Source organism: Petaurus breviceps, unplaced genomic scaffold, assembly GCF_028583685.1.
Source record: "Petaurus breviceps papuanus isolate PSGF00001 unplaced genomic scaffold, PetGlider_PUasm1.0 76, whole genome shotgun sequence".
NCBI lineage: Eukaryota > Metazoa > Chordata > Mammalia > Diprotodontia > Petauridae > Petaurus > Petaurus breviceps.
The window spans coordinates 56,496,789-56,509,630 of record NW_027186473.1 but is presented as its reverse complement, the minus strand read 5'-3'; the positions used below and the strand labels follow the sequence as shown (position 1 = coordinate 56,509,630).

The 12,842-nt window shown below is 37.4% G+C and overlaps 1 long non-coding RNA gene across 1 annotated transcript in view; it reads right to left on the bottom strand.

The window, feature by feature from the left end:
* Positions 1–12,842, bottom strand: part of LOC138175155 (uncharacterized) — a 117,653-nt gene that overhangs the window by 73,394 nt on the left and 31,417 nt on the right. The window contains exon 2 of the long non-coding RNA XR_011171903.1: positions 5,827–5,928. This is a non-coding gene — a long non-coding RNA (uncharacterized lncRNA). The remainder of the gene's footprint in view (positions 1–5,826; positions 5,929–12,842) is intronic.

Genomic DNA, 12,842 nt, shown 5'->3' with positions numbered 1-12,842 from the left:
CTCTCTCTCTCTCTCTCTCTCTCTCTCTCTCTCTCTCTCTCTTTCTCCGTCCCCCCCCTCCTCTCTCTCTCTCTCTCTCTCTCTACATACGTATGTATATACACATATATGTATATGGAGAGGAGCCTGTTGGAGGTGATAGAATTATGAGGTGTTGAGAGTATAAGCAGCCTGTACAGCACAGCACTAACAAGAATGTGAGTGCAGGATACTACCAAAGAAATGTATGATTAACAAAAAAATTCAAGAGCAAAGGATAACATGGAAAAGCCCTTGTAATCCTCAGGTATTCCTATGATATTAAAAAAAATGAGAAAGCCTCCCATCACATTTAACGGTCTCATTGTGTTTAACATGTGGAAGCACACAGACAAGAGCCTGCCTCACAAGGTTATCATAAGGATCAAACGAGATAATGTATGTAAAATGCTATGTAAGTGTTAGTTATTTTTAGCCTAGGGTCTGGGTTGTGGTTAAAATTACATATTGCAGTTCAGTGAGCTCCGCTGAAAATATTAGATGGATAGATCAGAGAATGCAGATAGGCTATTACAGAAAGATGTAAAAAGGAATGATCTCAGTAGCAATGTCAAAGTTTTTGGAACAGAAACCTCTACTTCCATGGGTGGTGGCAGCAAAATATTTTAAGTAGTATAGAAGCTGAGAATCTTCTATTTAGGAGATGTTCTGGTAGGCTTCATCATTGTTTACAATTCTTAAGTGAGTGCCTACACAGCAATTCCCAAAGTCAGCAATTCCACTCCGTGGGGGGGAACTAATACAATCCAGGGGGCAGTAGTAGTCTCAGGTGCAACTAGAGGGTGTTGGATAAAAATAAGGGGGTGGTGGAAACATAAGAAAAGAAGAAAAGAAATTTTTGAAAAACCATTGGTTTTCATGTTTCATATGTTGTGTAACAGAATTAAAGTCATAATAATTATGTTATTTTCCAAATAAACACACAAAATGCAATTTATAACCAATCAGTGATCAAGTCTGCCAACAGGTCTTAAAAAGCAAGTGTTGGCAGGCAAGTGTGTTGTGCATTGTTGGGAAGTCCAGTACTGATTGGTAGGAATATGTGCATGTAATGACTTGTTTACAATATGATACTATATGGTTACAGGATGCAATATTGCATCATCAAAATTTCAATGCAAGAAAAAACCCCACAAATTTACAATAAATTATTAAATTTAAGATATCATTTTTTAAAATTTATATTTTTTTGAAATGATGCAAATTTCAGCAACAACAAAAACAAAAAACATTAAAGGGTAAAGAAAATAAATTTCCAGGGAGGTGCTGAGTAATTTTTTTTTAAAGGGGCAGTAGGCCAAATGATTTTTGTAATCATTTGGAATTTGCCTGTGGAATTTGCTATAACAGGGATTCATATAGTATCCTTCTGGGGTGTCAAATACAAAACATACAGCAAGTATTTAATTAGCGCTTGCTACAACGAGGAAACTATGCTCAGGAAGCTAGGATATGTTTTTGTATCACTTATATGCTGCATGTCCCTTTGCTAGGGGATTTCTTTCTCATAGTATCTATGGTATAACAGAAAGATCACTGAATTTTTAAGTCAGAGGACCTGGGTTCAAATCTCATCTATGTTACTTAGTATCAGTGAGCATCAGTGGGTGAATGATTTGAGTCATCTCCCCTCTTTGAGCTTTAGTTTCCTGATTTGTTAAATGAAATACCAAGACTACCTAATCTCCAGCTATTCTCTGTGACTTTCCTTCAGCAGTGATTTGACCTAGGAGCAAAGGGTGGAAATCGTAGCAGAATATGAGGATGAACTTTTAAACTATTAGAGTTTTTCCAAAGTAGAGTTTCCTCTATAAGTATTTTTTTAATTTTGTTTTTTTATTCTTAACATTAATTTTTAAAAATTTTGAGTTCCAAATTCTCTCCCTCCAGCTCTTCTCCCACCCCTTGAAAAGGCAAGCAATATGATATCAATTATATATGTGAAGTCATACAAAACATTTCTATATTAACCATGTTTCCAAAAAAATGCAAGAAAAATAAAGTGAAAAAGTATGCTTCAGTTTACACTCAGAGTTTCTCCATTCTCTCTCTGCAGGCAGATAGGATTTTTCTTCAATGAGCCTTTTGGAATTACCTTGGATCATTGTATTGACCAGAATAACTGAATCTTTCACAGTTGATCATCATTACAGTAGTGCTATTATTGTGTACAACATTCTTCTGGTTCTGCTCACTTCACTTTGTATCAATTCATATAAGTCTTTCCAGGTTTTCCTGAAACCATCCCCTTTATATTTTCTTACATCATAATAGTATTCTAGCACAATCATATACCACAAGTTGTTCAGCTACTGCTGAACAGTTGATGGGCTTCCCTTCCATTTCCAATTCTTTGCCACCACAAAAAGAGTTACTATAAATATTTGTGTAAATATAGGTCCTTTTCCTTTTTCTTTGATCTCTTTGAGACATAGACAAGTAGTATTGTTGGGTCAAAGGGTATGCACAGTTTTATAGACCTCTGGGCCTGTAAGATCTTCAAACAAAGACTGGGTCACAACTTGGTGGGAAGATTGTAGAAACTCATGGCAGATCCAGGTGGCACCAAATGCCTTTTGAGATCCTCAGGAGGATGTCTGGGTCTTTAGAATCTTGGTGACCACAGCTCCCACCTTCACAGGTCACATAAGCCATTCTAAGCCATAGTGGAACTAGATAATTACTTTCTAGCAATATGGGGCCCAAGGAGGTAAACGAGAAGGGGAATTCCAGAGAATTAGATCACTGTCTTGTACTTAATTCCTGGTTTTGTGGGCAAAAGTAGATAAAGGGAAATATACAGAGCTGCCAGATCTGGCAAAGGCAACAAATATCTGCCTTCTCTGTCTCAAATTCTGTTCAAATAGCCCTAACCTTGACCCGAGGCTTTCCCTCCTGGACTGCCTATCATTTCCTCATCATCCATGAGAGAATGCTGGAGAAAGTTGCCCTATTTTTCTCTCTCTCATGCACCAGTCTGATCACACTGCATATGAGACACAGCAGGTTCTGCATTACCCCAGCTTTCTCCCAGCTGGCTGATTTGTTCAGCATGAGCTCAGGGCAGCTGGCTTGAGTGGTGGAGGCAGTGGCTAGGGGGTGCTGAGATGAGAAAGCACCCTGTTTGAAGGGACGAGTCATTCAAATATGTCTGCATAACTGCCTGCATAAATAAAAATATAAGTCCAGAGATAAAAAAAAAAGACATTGAAAAATATTTTTTCTTAATTGGATTTTAATTGAAGATATACAAGTCATTGATATATGACAGATCATTTTATAATCTAGAAAAGAAAAGAAAAAATTAAATTTTTCTGTTAGTTTTCCTTTCATAGCACCCCCCCCAAATACATGGAATTGTAGCTTCTGCAAGAGTTATTTTAAAGAATTAAATGGGGGTGGCTAGGTGGCACAGTGAGTAGAGCACCAGCCCTGGAGTCAGGAGGACCTGGGTTCGGATCCAGCCTCAGACACTTGACATACACACACAAAACTAGCCATGTGACCTTGGGCAAGTCACTTAACCCCAAGTGTCCTACCCTTCCCCCTCCAAAAAAGCAAAAAAAAACAAACAAAAAGAAGAATTAAATGTTGGTTATTCCCAAACTGATTATCTGGGGCCCCAGGCTTTCTTTCTGCTACTATGTTGGAGGCAGTTTCACTGTTGGGTAGCTTCCTCTTACTCTATAGAAAGACCAGGAGAGAAAATACATTTAAAATCAGATACTTTAGTTTGTTAAGTAAAACGTTCGAAGGGCCAGAAACTGGTGGCTAAAAGGAAGTTTAAAAATTATCTATTATCTATGGATGTCAATTTTTATGTCATCCTTATTCCCATTCCTCAAAGAAATAGATCTGACTACATATGCAAATAAGCCCACCTGGAAAGCTGCTGAAATTGTTCTCACTGCCTAACCCTCCCTTCCCCCCAAAATGTCTTCCTCAATTCTTCATTTATTTTCCTTCCTCAGTCCTAGGTCCTAGTTCTAGTCCTCAGTCCTAGGTCATGACCTAGGCAAAACTGTGGAAGACTCATCTTTATGAGATAACTTCACACACACACACACACACACACACACACACACACACACACACACACAGAGTTATCCACCTTTCCTTTTCCCATTTCAGGTCCCAAGGCCCTCCTCTATAAAAAATCTTTTTGTTATTTTGTTAAAGGAATTTTAAGGAAATAAAGGGGATGTGTGGGGACAATACAACCTTCTTGGAGTCACAGAATTCATATCAGACATGAAGCTGCCTTTTCCACCAAATAGAATAATAATGATAACTGATATGAATATGACCAACCCTTCTCTCTTACTCAATCATCATATGTCATATAGCAAAGCAAAACTAGAAACAGATTATATTAGGACAGGAAGCAAGAAAATTTCTGAGAGATTAAAGACCCTTAGTATAAATGGCTGGTTTTGATTAACATGTACCATATTCTTAATGCTAATTCATTTATTGGATTTTAAAATTGCACCCTCTGCCCTCCAGCCTCAGCAAATATAGACATAATTTAAAATACTAAGACACAAATGTGCTATTTGTTACTATGTAAAAGAGTCATTATTATTGTGAATTTCTTTTTTTCTTAGGAAAACTGACTCTTTTTAAATTATTTACCATAGTGTCAATTATTACCATCATTAATAATGATAATGATACTCATCGAGAACTAGCAATGTGCTAGACACTGAATAGAATATAGAAGAAAGCCTGTCCCTAATTCAATGGCACAGAAGCAAGTACTGTTAACCCCTTATTGTGGGAAGTACCCAAATTTGTATTGCATCACAGAATCTTGGTGGAAGGGACCTAAGAGATCATCCTATCATCCTTTCCACATTTTCCAGTTTCCTCCTTTCACCTCTAGTTCTTGAATCCCTATCTTTTAGGCTAAACTCTCTCTCCCTTCCCCCTTCAATTCATTATTCCCAGCCTCGGGTGTATTCAGTATTCAAATCCAGAGACAGGCTTTCCCCATAGCCTGGCACCAAGCTGCCCCAAAGCTTGCAGCTCTTAAGTTCTTCAGTCCGGCACTAATTACCAGTTTCCTTCCAGCTGAGAGGAACTGGATGTTAGTCCCTCTAGTGTGACTGTCTCAATGGAATCTGTTATCAAGTCACAGGACAAGATGCCAGTCTGGCACTATCCTCTACACTGGAAGTCCGGGGGAAAACACAGACGCATTGTCTGACAATGAATAGCTAAGCTGTGAAACCAATAGCTTGATTGGGCACCTACTACAAATTAACTTGTCAAAAGTAATTGTACTCTATAGGATCAAGCTTCCCTTGTGCGTTTATGTATGTATTTCCGTACCCATTTAGGTCTTTCGGCTTTCAGAATATGTAAATATTACATATCTAGTACAGAAGGAAAGAAAATAATAAATGATAATGTCCTTTGCCAAGATTTTCCATCAATCTACTCTGAAAAGTAGACATTAATTGTTGAATATTATAAATTTAAGTAAGGTATAGGTTGAATACACTTACATGCTGATATTTATATGTATATATATTATATGTGTAAATATATTCATATATAAATATATGCATATGTATATACATAAGTATATGTAAATATACAGTGTACCTGTGTGTAAATATATTTATATATAAACACATCCTGGATACATATATGTAAACCTAGGTATAGGTTAAATATATCTTTAAGTGAGGCTTTTCTATTCTACAAATGTTTACATGAAAAAGGCAAGCAGAGTGATACAGAGGAAGGAATGCTGGACCCTAGGCTCAGATCTCCCCTTACCACATTAGTGACTTCTCTCTAGGATTCAGCTTCCTCATCTTAAAAATGAAGAGATTGGATGAGATGGCCTCCATGTTCTCCTCCAGCTCCAAATTTATGATCCTAAATCAAATATATGATCATTATTTTCCAGGAAGTAATATCTTTTAAATAATCTATTCTCACCAAACATTTTTATAAATGACTAAAATAAATTCCACTGGGAAGGAATTTTACTTGTATAATTTTTAAAGAATACTTTTGGCCATTTAATTATTGTCGACCTAATAAAAAGCTAGTGGTTTGCAGAAATAAATAGAACTATTGTTTTTTTGGTCTAGGACGCTAAACAACAGTTACATGGAATATGTTTAGGCAAAAGGAGATAAAGTTTTCAGTCATGTATTCCTTCTCTTTGCAAGTATCTTCTTTTATATGTTCCTTTATAGCATCTGAAAAAATAAGAAATGTTTGCTGGAAATATTTGAACATTTAACAATTATATGGTATATTAAGGTTTACAAAGTGCTTTATGTGTATTATCTCATCTGATCCTCACAACAGCCTTGGGTGTTCTTATTATCCCCATTTTACAGATAAGGAAACTGAGGCTGAGAAACTGCACTAGCAATCAGGTCTTCTTGAATTTAAATAGGTCCAATGGTCTATCCATGTTCTGCCTCTCAGTAAGAAAGAGTTGATAGAATTCTAACTGGTATCACCTCTGCCCTCCTGACTCGCCATCTCTGCCACATCTGAGAATGATCATCAGAGGTTTCACTTAACATTTCAAGTTTTTCATCTCTAAAACCAAACATGAAACCTTTCCTACGAAATCCATTTTTCTAGGCTTTTCTGTTCCTTTTAATATCCCTGCCTTCATTAAATCATTCATGCTTATCACCTCCAAATTATCTTTGGCTCCTCACTCTTCCCCTCCAACACACATCCAATCACTTGTCAAGTCCTACTGATTCCTTTTTGCAACATCTATAATGTTTAAACTCTTCTTTCCATTTGTACTGACGGCAATCTAATTTAAGCCTTTAGCACCTCTTTTCTAGACAATAGCTTTCTCACTGGTCTCTTTGCTTTGACTCTCTCCTACCTATTCATATAGAATTTCAGGTTAATATACCTAATACATAATATTGAACATGTAGCTCCAAGACTCAAATGCCTGACGTGGTTCCCCATTACCTGTAGCACTGCTCTCAGACTGCATAAAATGGTTCCCACCTGCCTTTTCAAACTCAGCTTATACTATTCCCCATCATGTAATCATATTGCCAATGTAATACCCACAGTAGCTGCTATGAATATGCAGGCATATTTCCAGGTTTGAATCACAAGACATAACAGACTCTTCCTTGAAGATGAAACCAAGACATTTACTCAAACACCAGAAAACCGAATTCATTATAGTAACAAAGAAGTCTATACAGATTACCAATCCAGGAAGCACCAACATTCCAAGCCTTCCCTCCACTAGGCCTCCCCACAAAACAAGTTCCCTTAGGCAAAATCACTCCCTCTCTCACTCACACTAGATGATCTGCTCTGCTCTACCTGCTCTCTTTCTCCCAGCTCTATCTCACTCCCTCTCAGCTCTGCCTCACCCACACTTTCTGCTCTACCAGTTTGGCAAGCTCCTCCCACCACAGGCTCATGTGACTCAGACTTCCATGTGACTCTGACTCAAAACAAGTCACATACATCTATGAATTGACAAGAAATATCTTCCAATTCCATCAACAATACATTAACAATATAGTAATCTATGTTTCAATCAAACCTTAGAGGCCATGTTTTTTTGCTCCCTGAACAAGTCTCATGCTTCCCAACCTGCACCCTTATTCATGACATTCCCAAAGCCTGGAATACATCTGCCTCTCCTCTTTCCATCCCCAACCCCACTCCATTGAAATTTTGCTCCTTTTTTATATGCTATCTTGCATATGCCAATGCTATCTCTGCCTCTGCCTTGCCCTAAGGAAAACAATCTCTCCATCCTATGTACCAAATAACCTTACATAGTATCTTGTTAATACCCTCATCATGCACTTACTATATTTTATTTTGCATATTAGTTTTTGTATACATATACTATCTCCCCAACTAGATTGCATGTTCCACAAAGGCAGAAATTCTATCTTATTCATTTCTGTTTCTCCTTCACCACCAAGCACAATATTTTAATAATGTTTGTTGACTGACTGACTGACTAAAGGAATAAATGGGCAAATGGGTGAGAACCCTTCCTCTGACAGCTGAGCTATCAGGAACTCTTGTTACTAATGACCAACATCCAAGCTATGATGAAAGGTATAAGGTAGACAGAATTGTCATTTAATCTTGGCCACGAACTATATATGATATATCATTCTTATTTAAAATTTAAATATTTCATTTAAAACAATAGTAAATAACAACTAAAGTTGATTTAAATTCATTTCAACACTTAAATTATAACAGTTCTTCAACTATTCTCTGTTTATATACAAACATGCACATACATACAAAAGCATATTATTTAAAATAGAGCTTTCCTGTTTTTTTGAGGCAATCAGGGTTAAGTGACTTTTCCAGGGTCACATAGTTTGTAAGTATCTGATGTTGAATTTGAACTCAGGTCCTCCTGACTTCAAGGATGTTGCTCTATCCATGGCACCCCTAGCTGTCCCATTATCAATCCCAAAAATTACAGCCCTCTTCCTAACCTCCCTGTTTCTGTCTTCAGTCATCCAGGTTGGCAACCTCAGAATCATACTCCACTCTTCATCAAATTCCATCCCCACAAATCTATACCACTGCTAAGTGGTGTCAATTCAACCTCCATGATATCTCTTGACGCCCCTTCTCTCCATTCATGTGGCTGTCTCTCTATTGCAGTCCCTCATTCTCTCTCATCCAGCCTACTACAATATCTTCCTAATTAATCTCTCTACTTTCACTCTCTCTATTTTCTAGTCTATCCTTCACTCAGCTATAAAACTGATATTTCTAAGGAATGATTTGGACTATGTTACTGTCTTGCTCAAGAAGCTTCAATGACTCCCTATTTTCTAGGTTTAACATTTAAAGCTCTACATAATGTGGTGCTAACCTACCTTTCCAGGATGATTTAACATTACTTTCCCTCACACACTCTACATGACAGCAAAATTGGCTACTTGCTGTTGTCCTTACATAGAATTTCATCTCTTCTCACCATGTCTTCCTACAAGCTGTCTCTTTTACTTAAAATGCTCTCTCCTTATCTCCACTTTTAATCCCTACCTGTCTTCAAAGCTCATCATTCAAAGTGGTGCCATCTCCTACATAAGACCTTTGCTGATTCCCCCAGTCATCAATGCTCTTATTCCCCAAATTATTTTGTATGTATTTATCTGTGAAAATATTGGATACCACTGGTAGACTTTAGGTTCATGGAGGGCAGAGACTATTTCATTTTCTTTGTATCCCTAGTACCTAGCTTAGTACTTTCTACATGGCAAGCATGTAATAAGTACCTGTTGGAATGAATAAATGATCACATGAAAAAGACCAAATTCACACACACACACACACACACACACACACACACACACACACACACCCCTCTGAGATCCAAATACACTTTTTGAATTAGCATAATGGTCTCAGTGGGAATTTTCTTTGTGTGTCAAGGATGAAGTCTGGTCTTGGCCAATTTAGTGAGATTTCCCCTTATCATTCTTACTGTGTACTGGTATTTCTAATGTGTTGTCAATTTTTAAAACATTTTCTTTCCACACTCTTACATGCTAAAAGTATTTTGGTACCATAGAGGGCAAGTGTTTTGTTGTAGTCAGCTATCAATTTTTACTTACTGAGAGTTATAGACCAACATCAAAGTATCTATTACAGGGACATTTTCCACCCATTTTAAGGGAGAGGGAAAAGGGGGGAGGAGTGCTGAGCTTTTTTCTTTCTTTTTTTCCAACGACCTGATATTTATGCCTTTAAACCTACAATTACAGGTCATGACTTCTCTGTATGGAGCCTTTTATAGACCTATCAGTCAACAGCTAGTGTGAACTTATAGTAGTTCAGTGCTACTCTCTAATTAGCAAATTGCAGGCTAAATCTAAATGTTTAAAGGATGCTGCTTCTTCATCTCTTATTGGAGAACTGGATCATTACATATTAATAAATGGGATAAATCTTTGAAATTTATAGCTCTTCCTTTCTCTGTGATGATAGTTCACATTTATATAGCACTTACAAGTTTTACAAGGCAGGTAAGGCAAATATTAGTACTGTATCCTCATTTAATGATGAAAACACTGGGGATCAGTCATTCTATGTATTATATTTTCTTTATAAGAAGATATCAAAGAATCAGCATTTCACAAAAAGTATCCATGAAATGTTTGCAAAGACATGGGGAAAACTGGGTAGCATAAGTGAGCACATACACAATCCTCATACATACATTCCATGCAGACACATACATATATCCATGTCCATACTTCTACTCCTCCCTGACTTATGCTTCACAATGCTAAGGGAACTGCTACCTTCTCCAGGAACCAGGCTGCAACACCAGCCTAGTGGTCTGGATTATAGCCAGGGTAGACAATAACATATTCTGGGTAAGGTAAATTTCAAGGCAGACACAGGCAGTTGTATACACACAAAGACAAAGGCTCTTGGGGCAGGTAGGTGGCACAGTGGATAGAGTGCTGGGCCTGGAATCAGGAAGACTTGAGTTCAAATCTGGCCTCACACACTAGCTGTGTGAACTTGGGCAAATTATTTAACTGGTTTGCCTGTTTCCTCATCTGTAAAATGAGTAATAATAGTACCTAGCCCCCCCCCCAGGTTTGTTGTGAGGATCAGATAAGATAATAACTGTAAAGCAGTTAAAACTGCTACAGTGCATGGCATATAGTAAGCACAATATAAATGTGAGCCATTAGCTATTATTGTCCACTGGATCAGAGAAAGTTTCGAGCAGAAATAAATCAGTACCTTGGATAGCTCCTTGAGATACTCACTGGCATGCCTCAAACCCAGATCTATTCTGACTTCCTCTTCACTCTACAACTTCAAATCACTTTCACATTTTTCTCTCATTTGAGCCTCACAAAAAATTTATAAGATAGCACTATCATTCCATTTTAAAGATAGGGAAACTGAGTCACAGAAAAGCTTCTTTCTCTGTATATCTCATAAATTATAACCTGGATCAAAACCTTAATTGCATTTTTTTGATGCAACTGCTTGATTTATCAGTATAAATCTTAGTATTCCATAGCATTTTTTAATTATAATAAACATTTGACTTAGTATTATTGTGTATTTTTAAAAATGTTTTAATAGTACCTTCCCTCCAGCCACTTAATCTGCTGCTCCCATAATAAAGAAAAATAAGTGAGTAGAATAAAATGACCCAAAAACTTCAACTGTAAACATATGACATAATGTATACCAGTAATCTGCAGCAGTGTGGTATACCGCAGTAGTGTTAAACTCAAACAGAAACAGGGGCCATTGAACCATACAGAAGGGTCCCTATTGGCTAAATATTGACTTAGAAAAAAAATCACATTTGAACACTGACTATGATCTATATTGTACTTTTATCTATTTTGCTAAATTTCCTAATCACATTTTCATTGGGGAACATTGTAAGGCCTGGTTGTTTGGCACTTGTTGTGTAATGAACATATCACTGACCCTGGAGTCTAGGGGTCCTGGGGTCACAGAGATAGGCAAATCACTTAAGCTCCATGGCTAACTTAACCCCGGATAATTTCCTGGGACTTATCTAATATCATAGATTGAACTGTTGGTCTGCATCAATGGAAGGAGTCTGCCTCAAAATCATAGCTCCTTCTCTAATTTGCTTCTGTGGAAACCTGCTTCTGAAAGCTTAATGCAAATCAAGGAGAAAATGAAATTCAGTATAAAAGCTCAGTCTCCATATAGTGCATTCTGAAATTAATTTGTTGAATAAGTGAGGTATATCTGTACTTGTGCTGACATGGAGATCTTGGGCAGGGCTGGCGCTTTAACAGTATCACCTCCTAGAAATGAGTGCTCCATTAAGTATGTCAAGAGTTGAAAAGAACTTTGTCACCTCTCTTACTCAGCCACATGCCTTGATGCTTTGGCAATTCCCAGGATGGCATACTTGCCATGACAGGTGCTGTCTAGTTTGCTCTGAGAGGCCACCACTGACCTGGGATTAGGGGGGCATTAGGGAACTAAAGCTGTCTTGGGATAGCCACATGAACCAGGGATACAAGAGTCTCCCCAGCCTTTTAGCATAACCAGGAAGACCTGGTATTGGTATAGCAGAAAGAGCACAGGATTTTGAGGCAGAAGACCTGAGCTAAATCCCAGCTACGCTAAATGATCTTGGATAACCCACTTTGGGGGCTTCAATTTCCTCATTTGTAAAAAAAAAAAAAAAAAAAAAAAAAAAAAAATGGAAAGAGCTGGGAGGGAAAGGGGAAAATTAAAAAAAAAAAAAAAAAGCAAATGCAGAGAGCTGGAAGGGAAAGGGGGGCCAGGGATAGGTTTCTTCCCTCAAAAAAATGCCAGAATGAATCGTGTCAAGAAGGGAAGCTTTAAAAGCTACACATTCAATTTCTCATATACATTAAAAGAAAAGCAAGCTCTACACAATAGAGGTTCACAGTTTCATATATGACTTTCCTTCTGTTCTATAATGTGCATGAAAATTCATTTTATTTACTATTTGCTTAGTTCAGAATAAAGGAAAATAAATAAAAGAGAAAAGGAGATGGGTTGGTTGCAGGAGGAAGTAGGTCCTTCTCACTAGAACACTTCAGTCAAACAATGGATAATTTCTTCTAGGGATATTATAGAGGGTTGGACTAAATGTCCTTGGAAATATCTTTCCAGATTGAAATTGTGTGGTTCTGTGACTCGTCAACAGCTTTGCAGTAAGTAAGTAAAAGAGACACAATTAAAATCTAAACAAATGAAAAAATATATGGGGGTTGAAATAGCTGACATTTATAAAATACTTGATGGTTTACAAG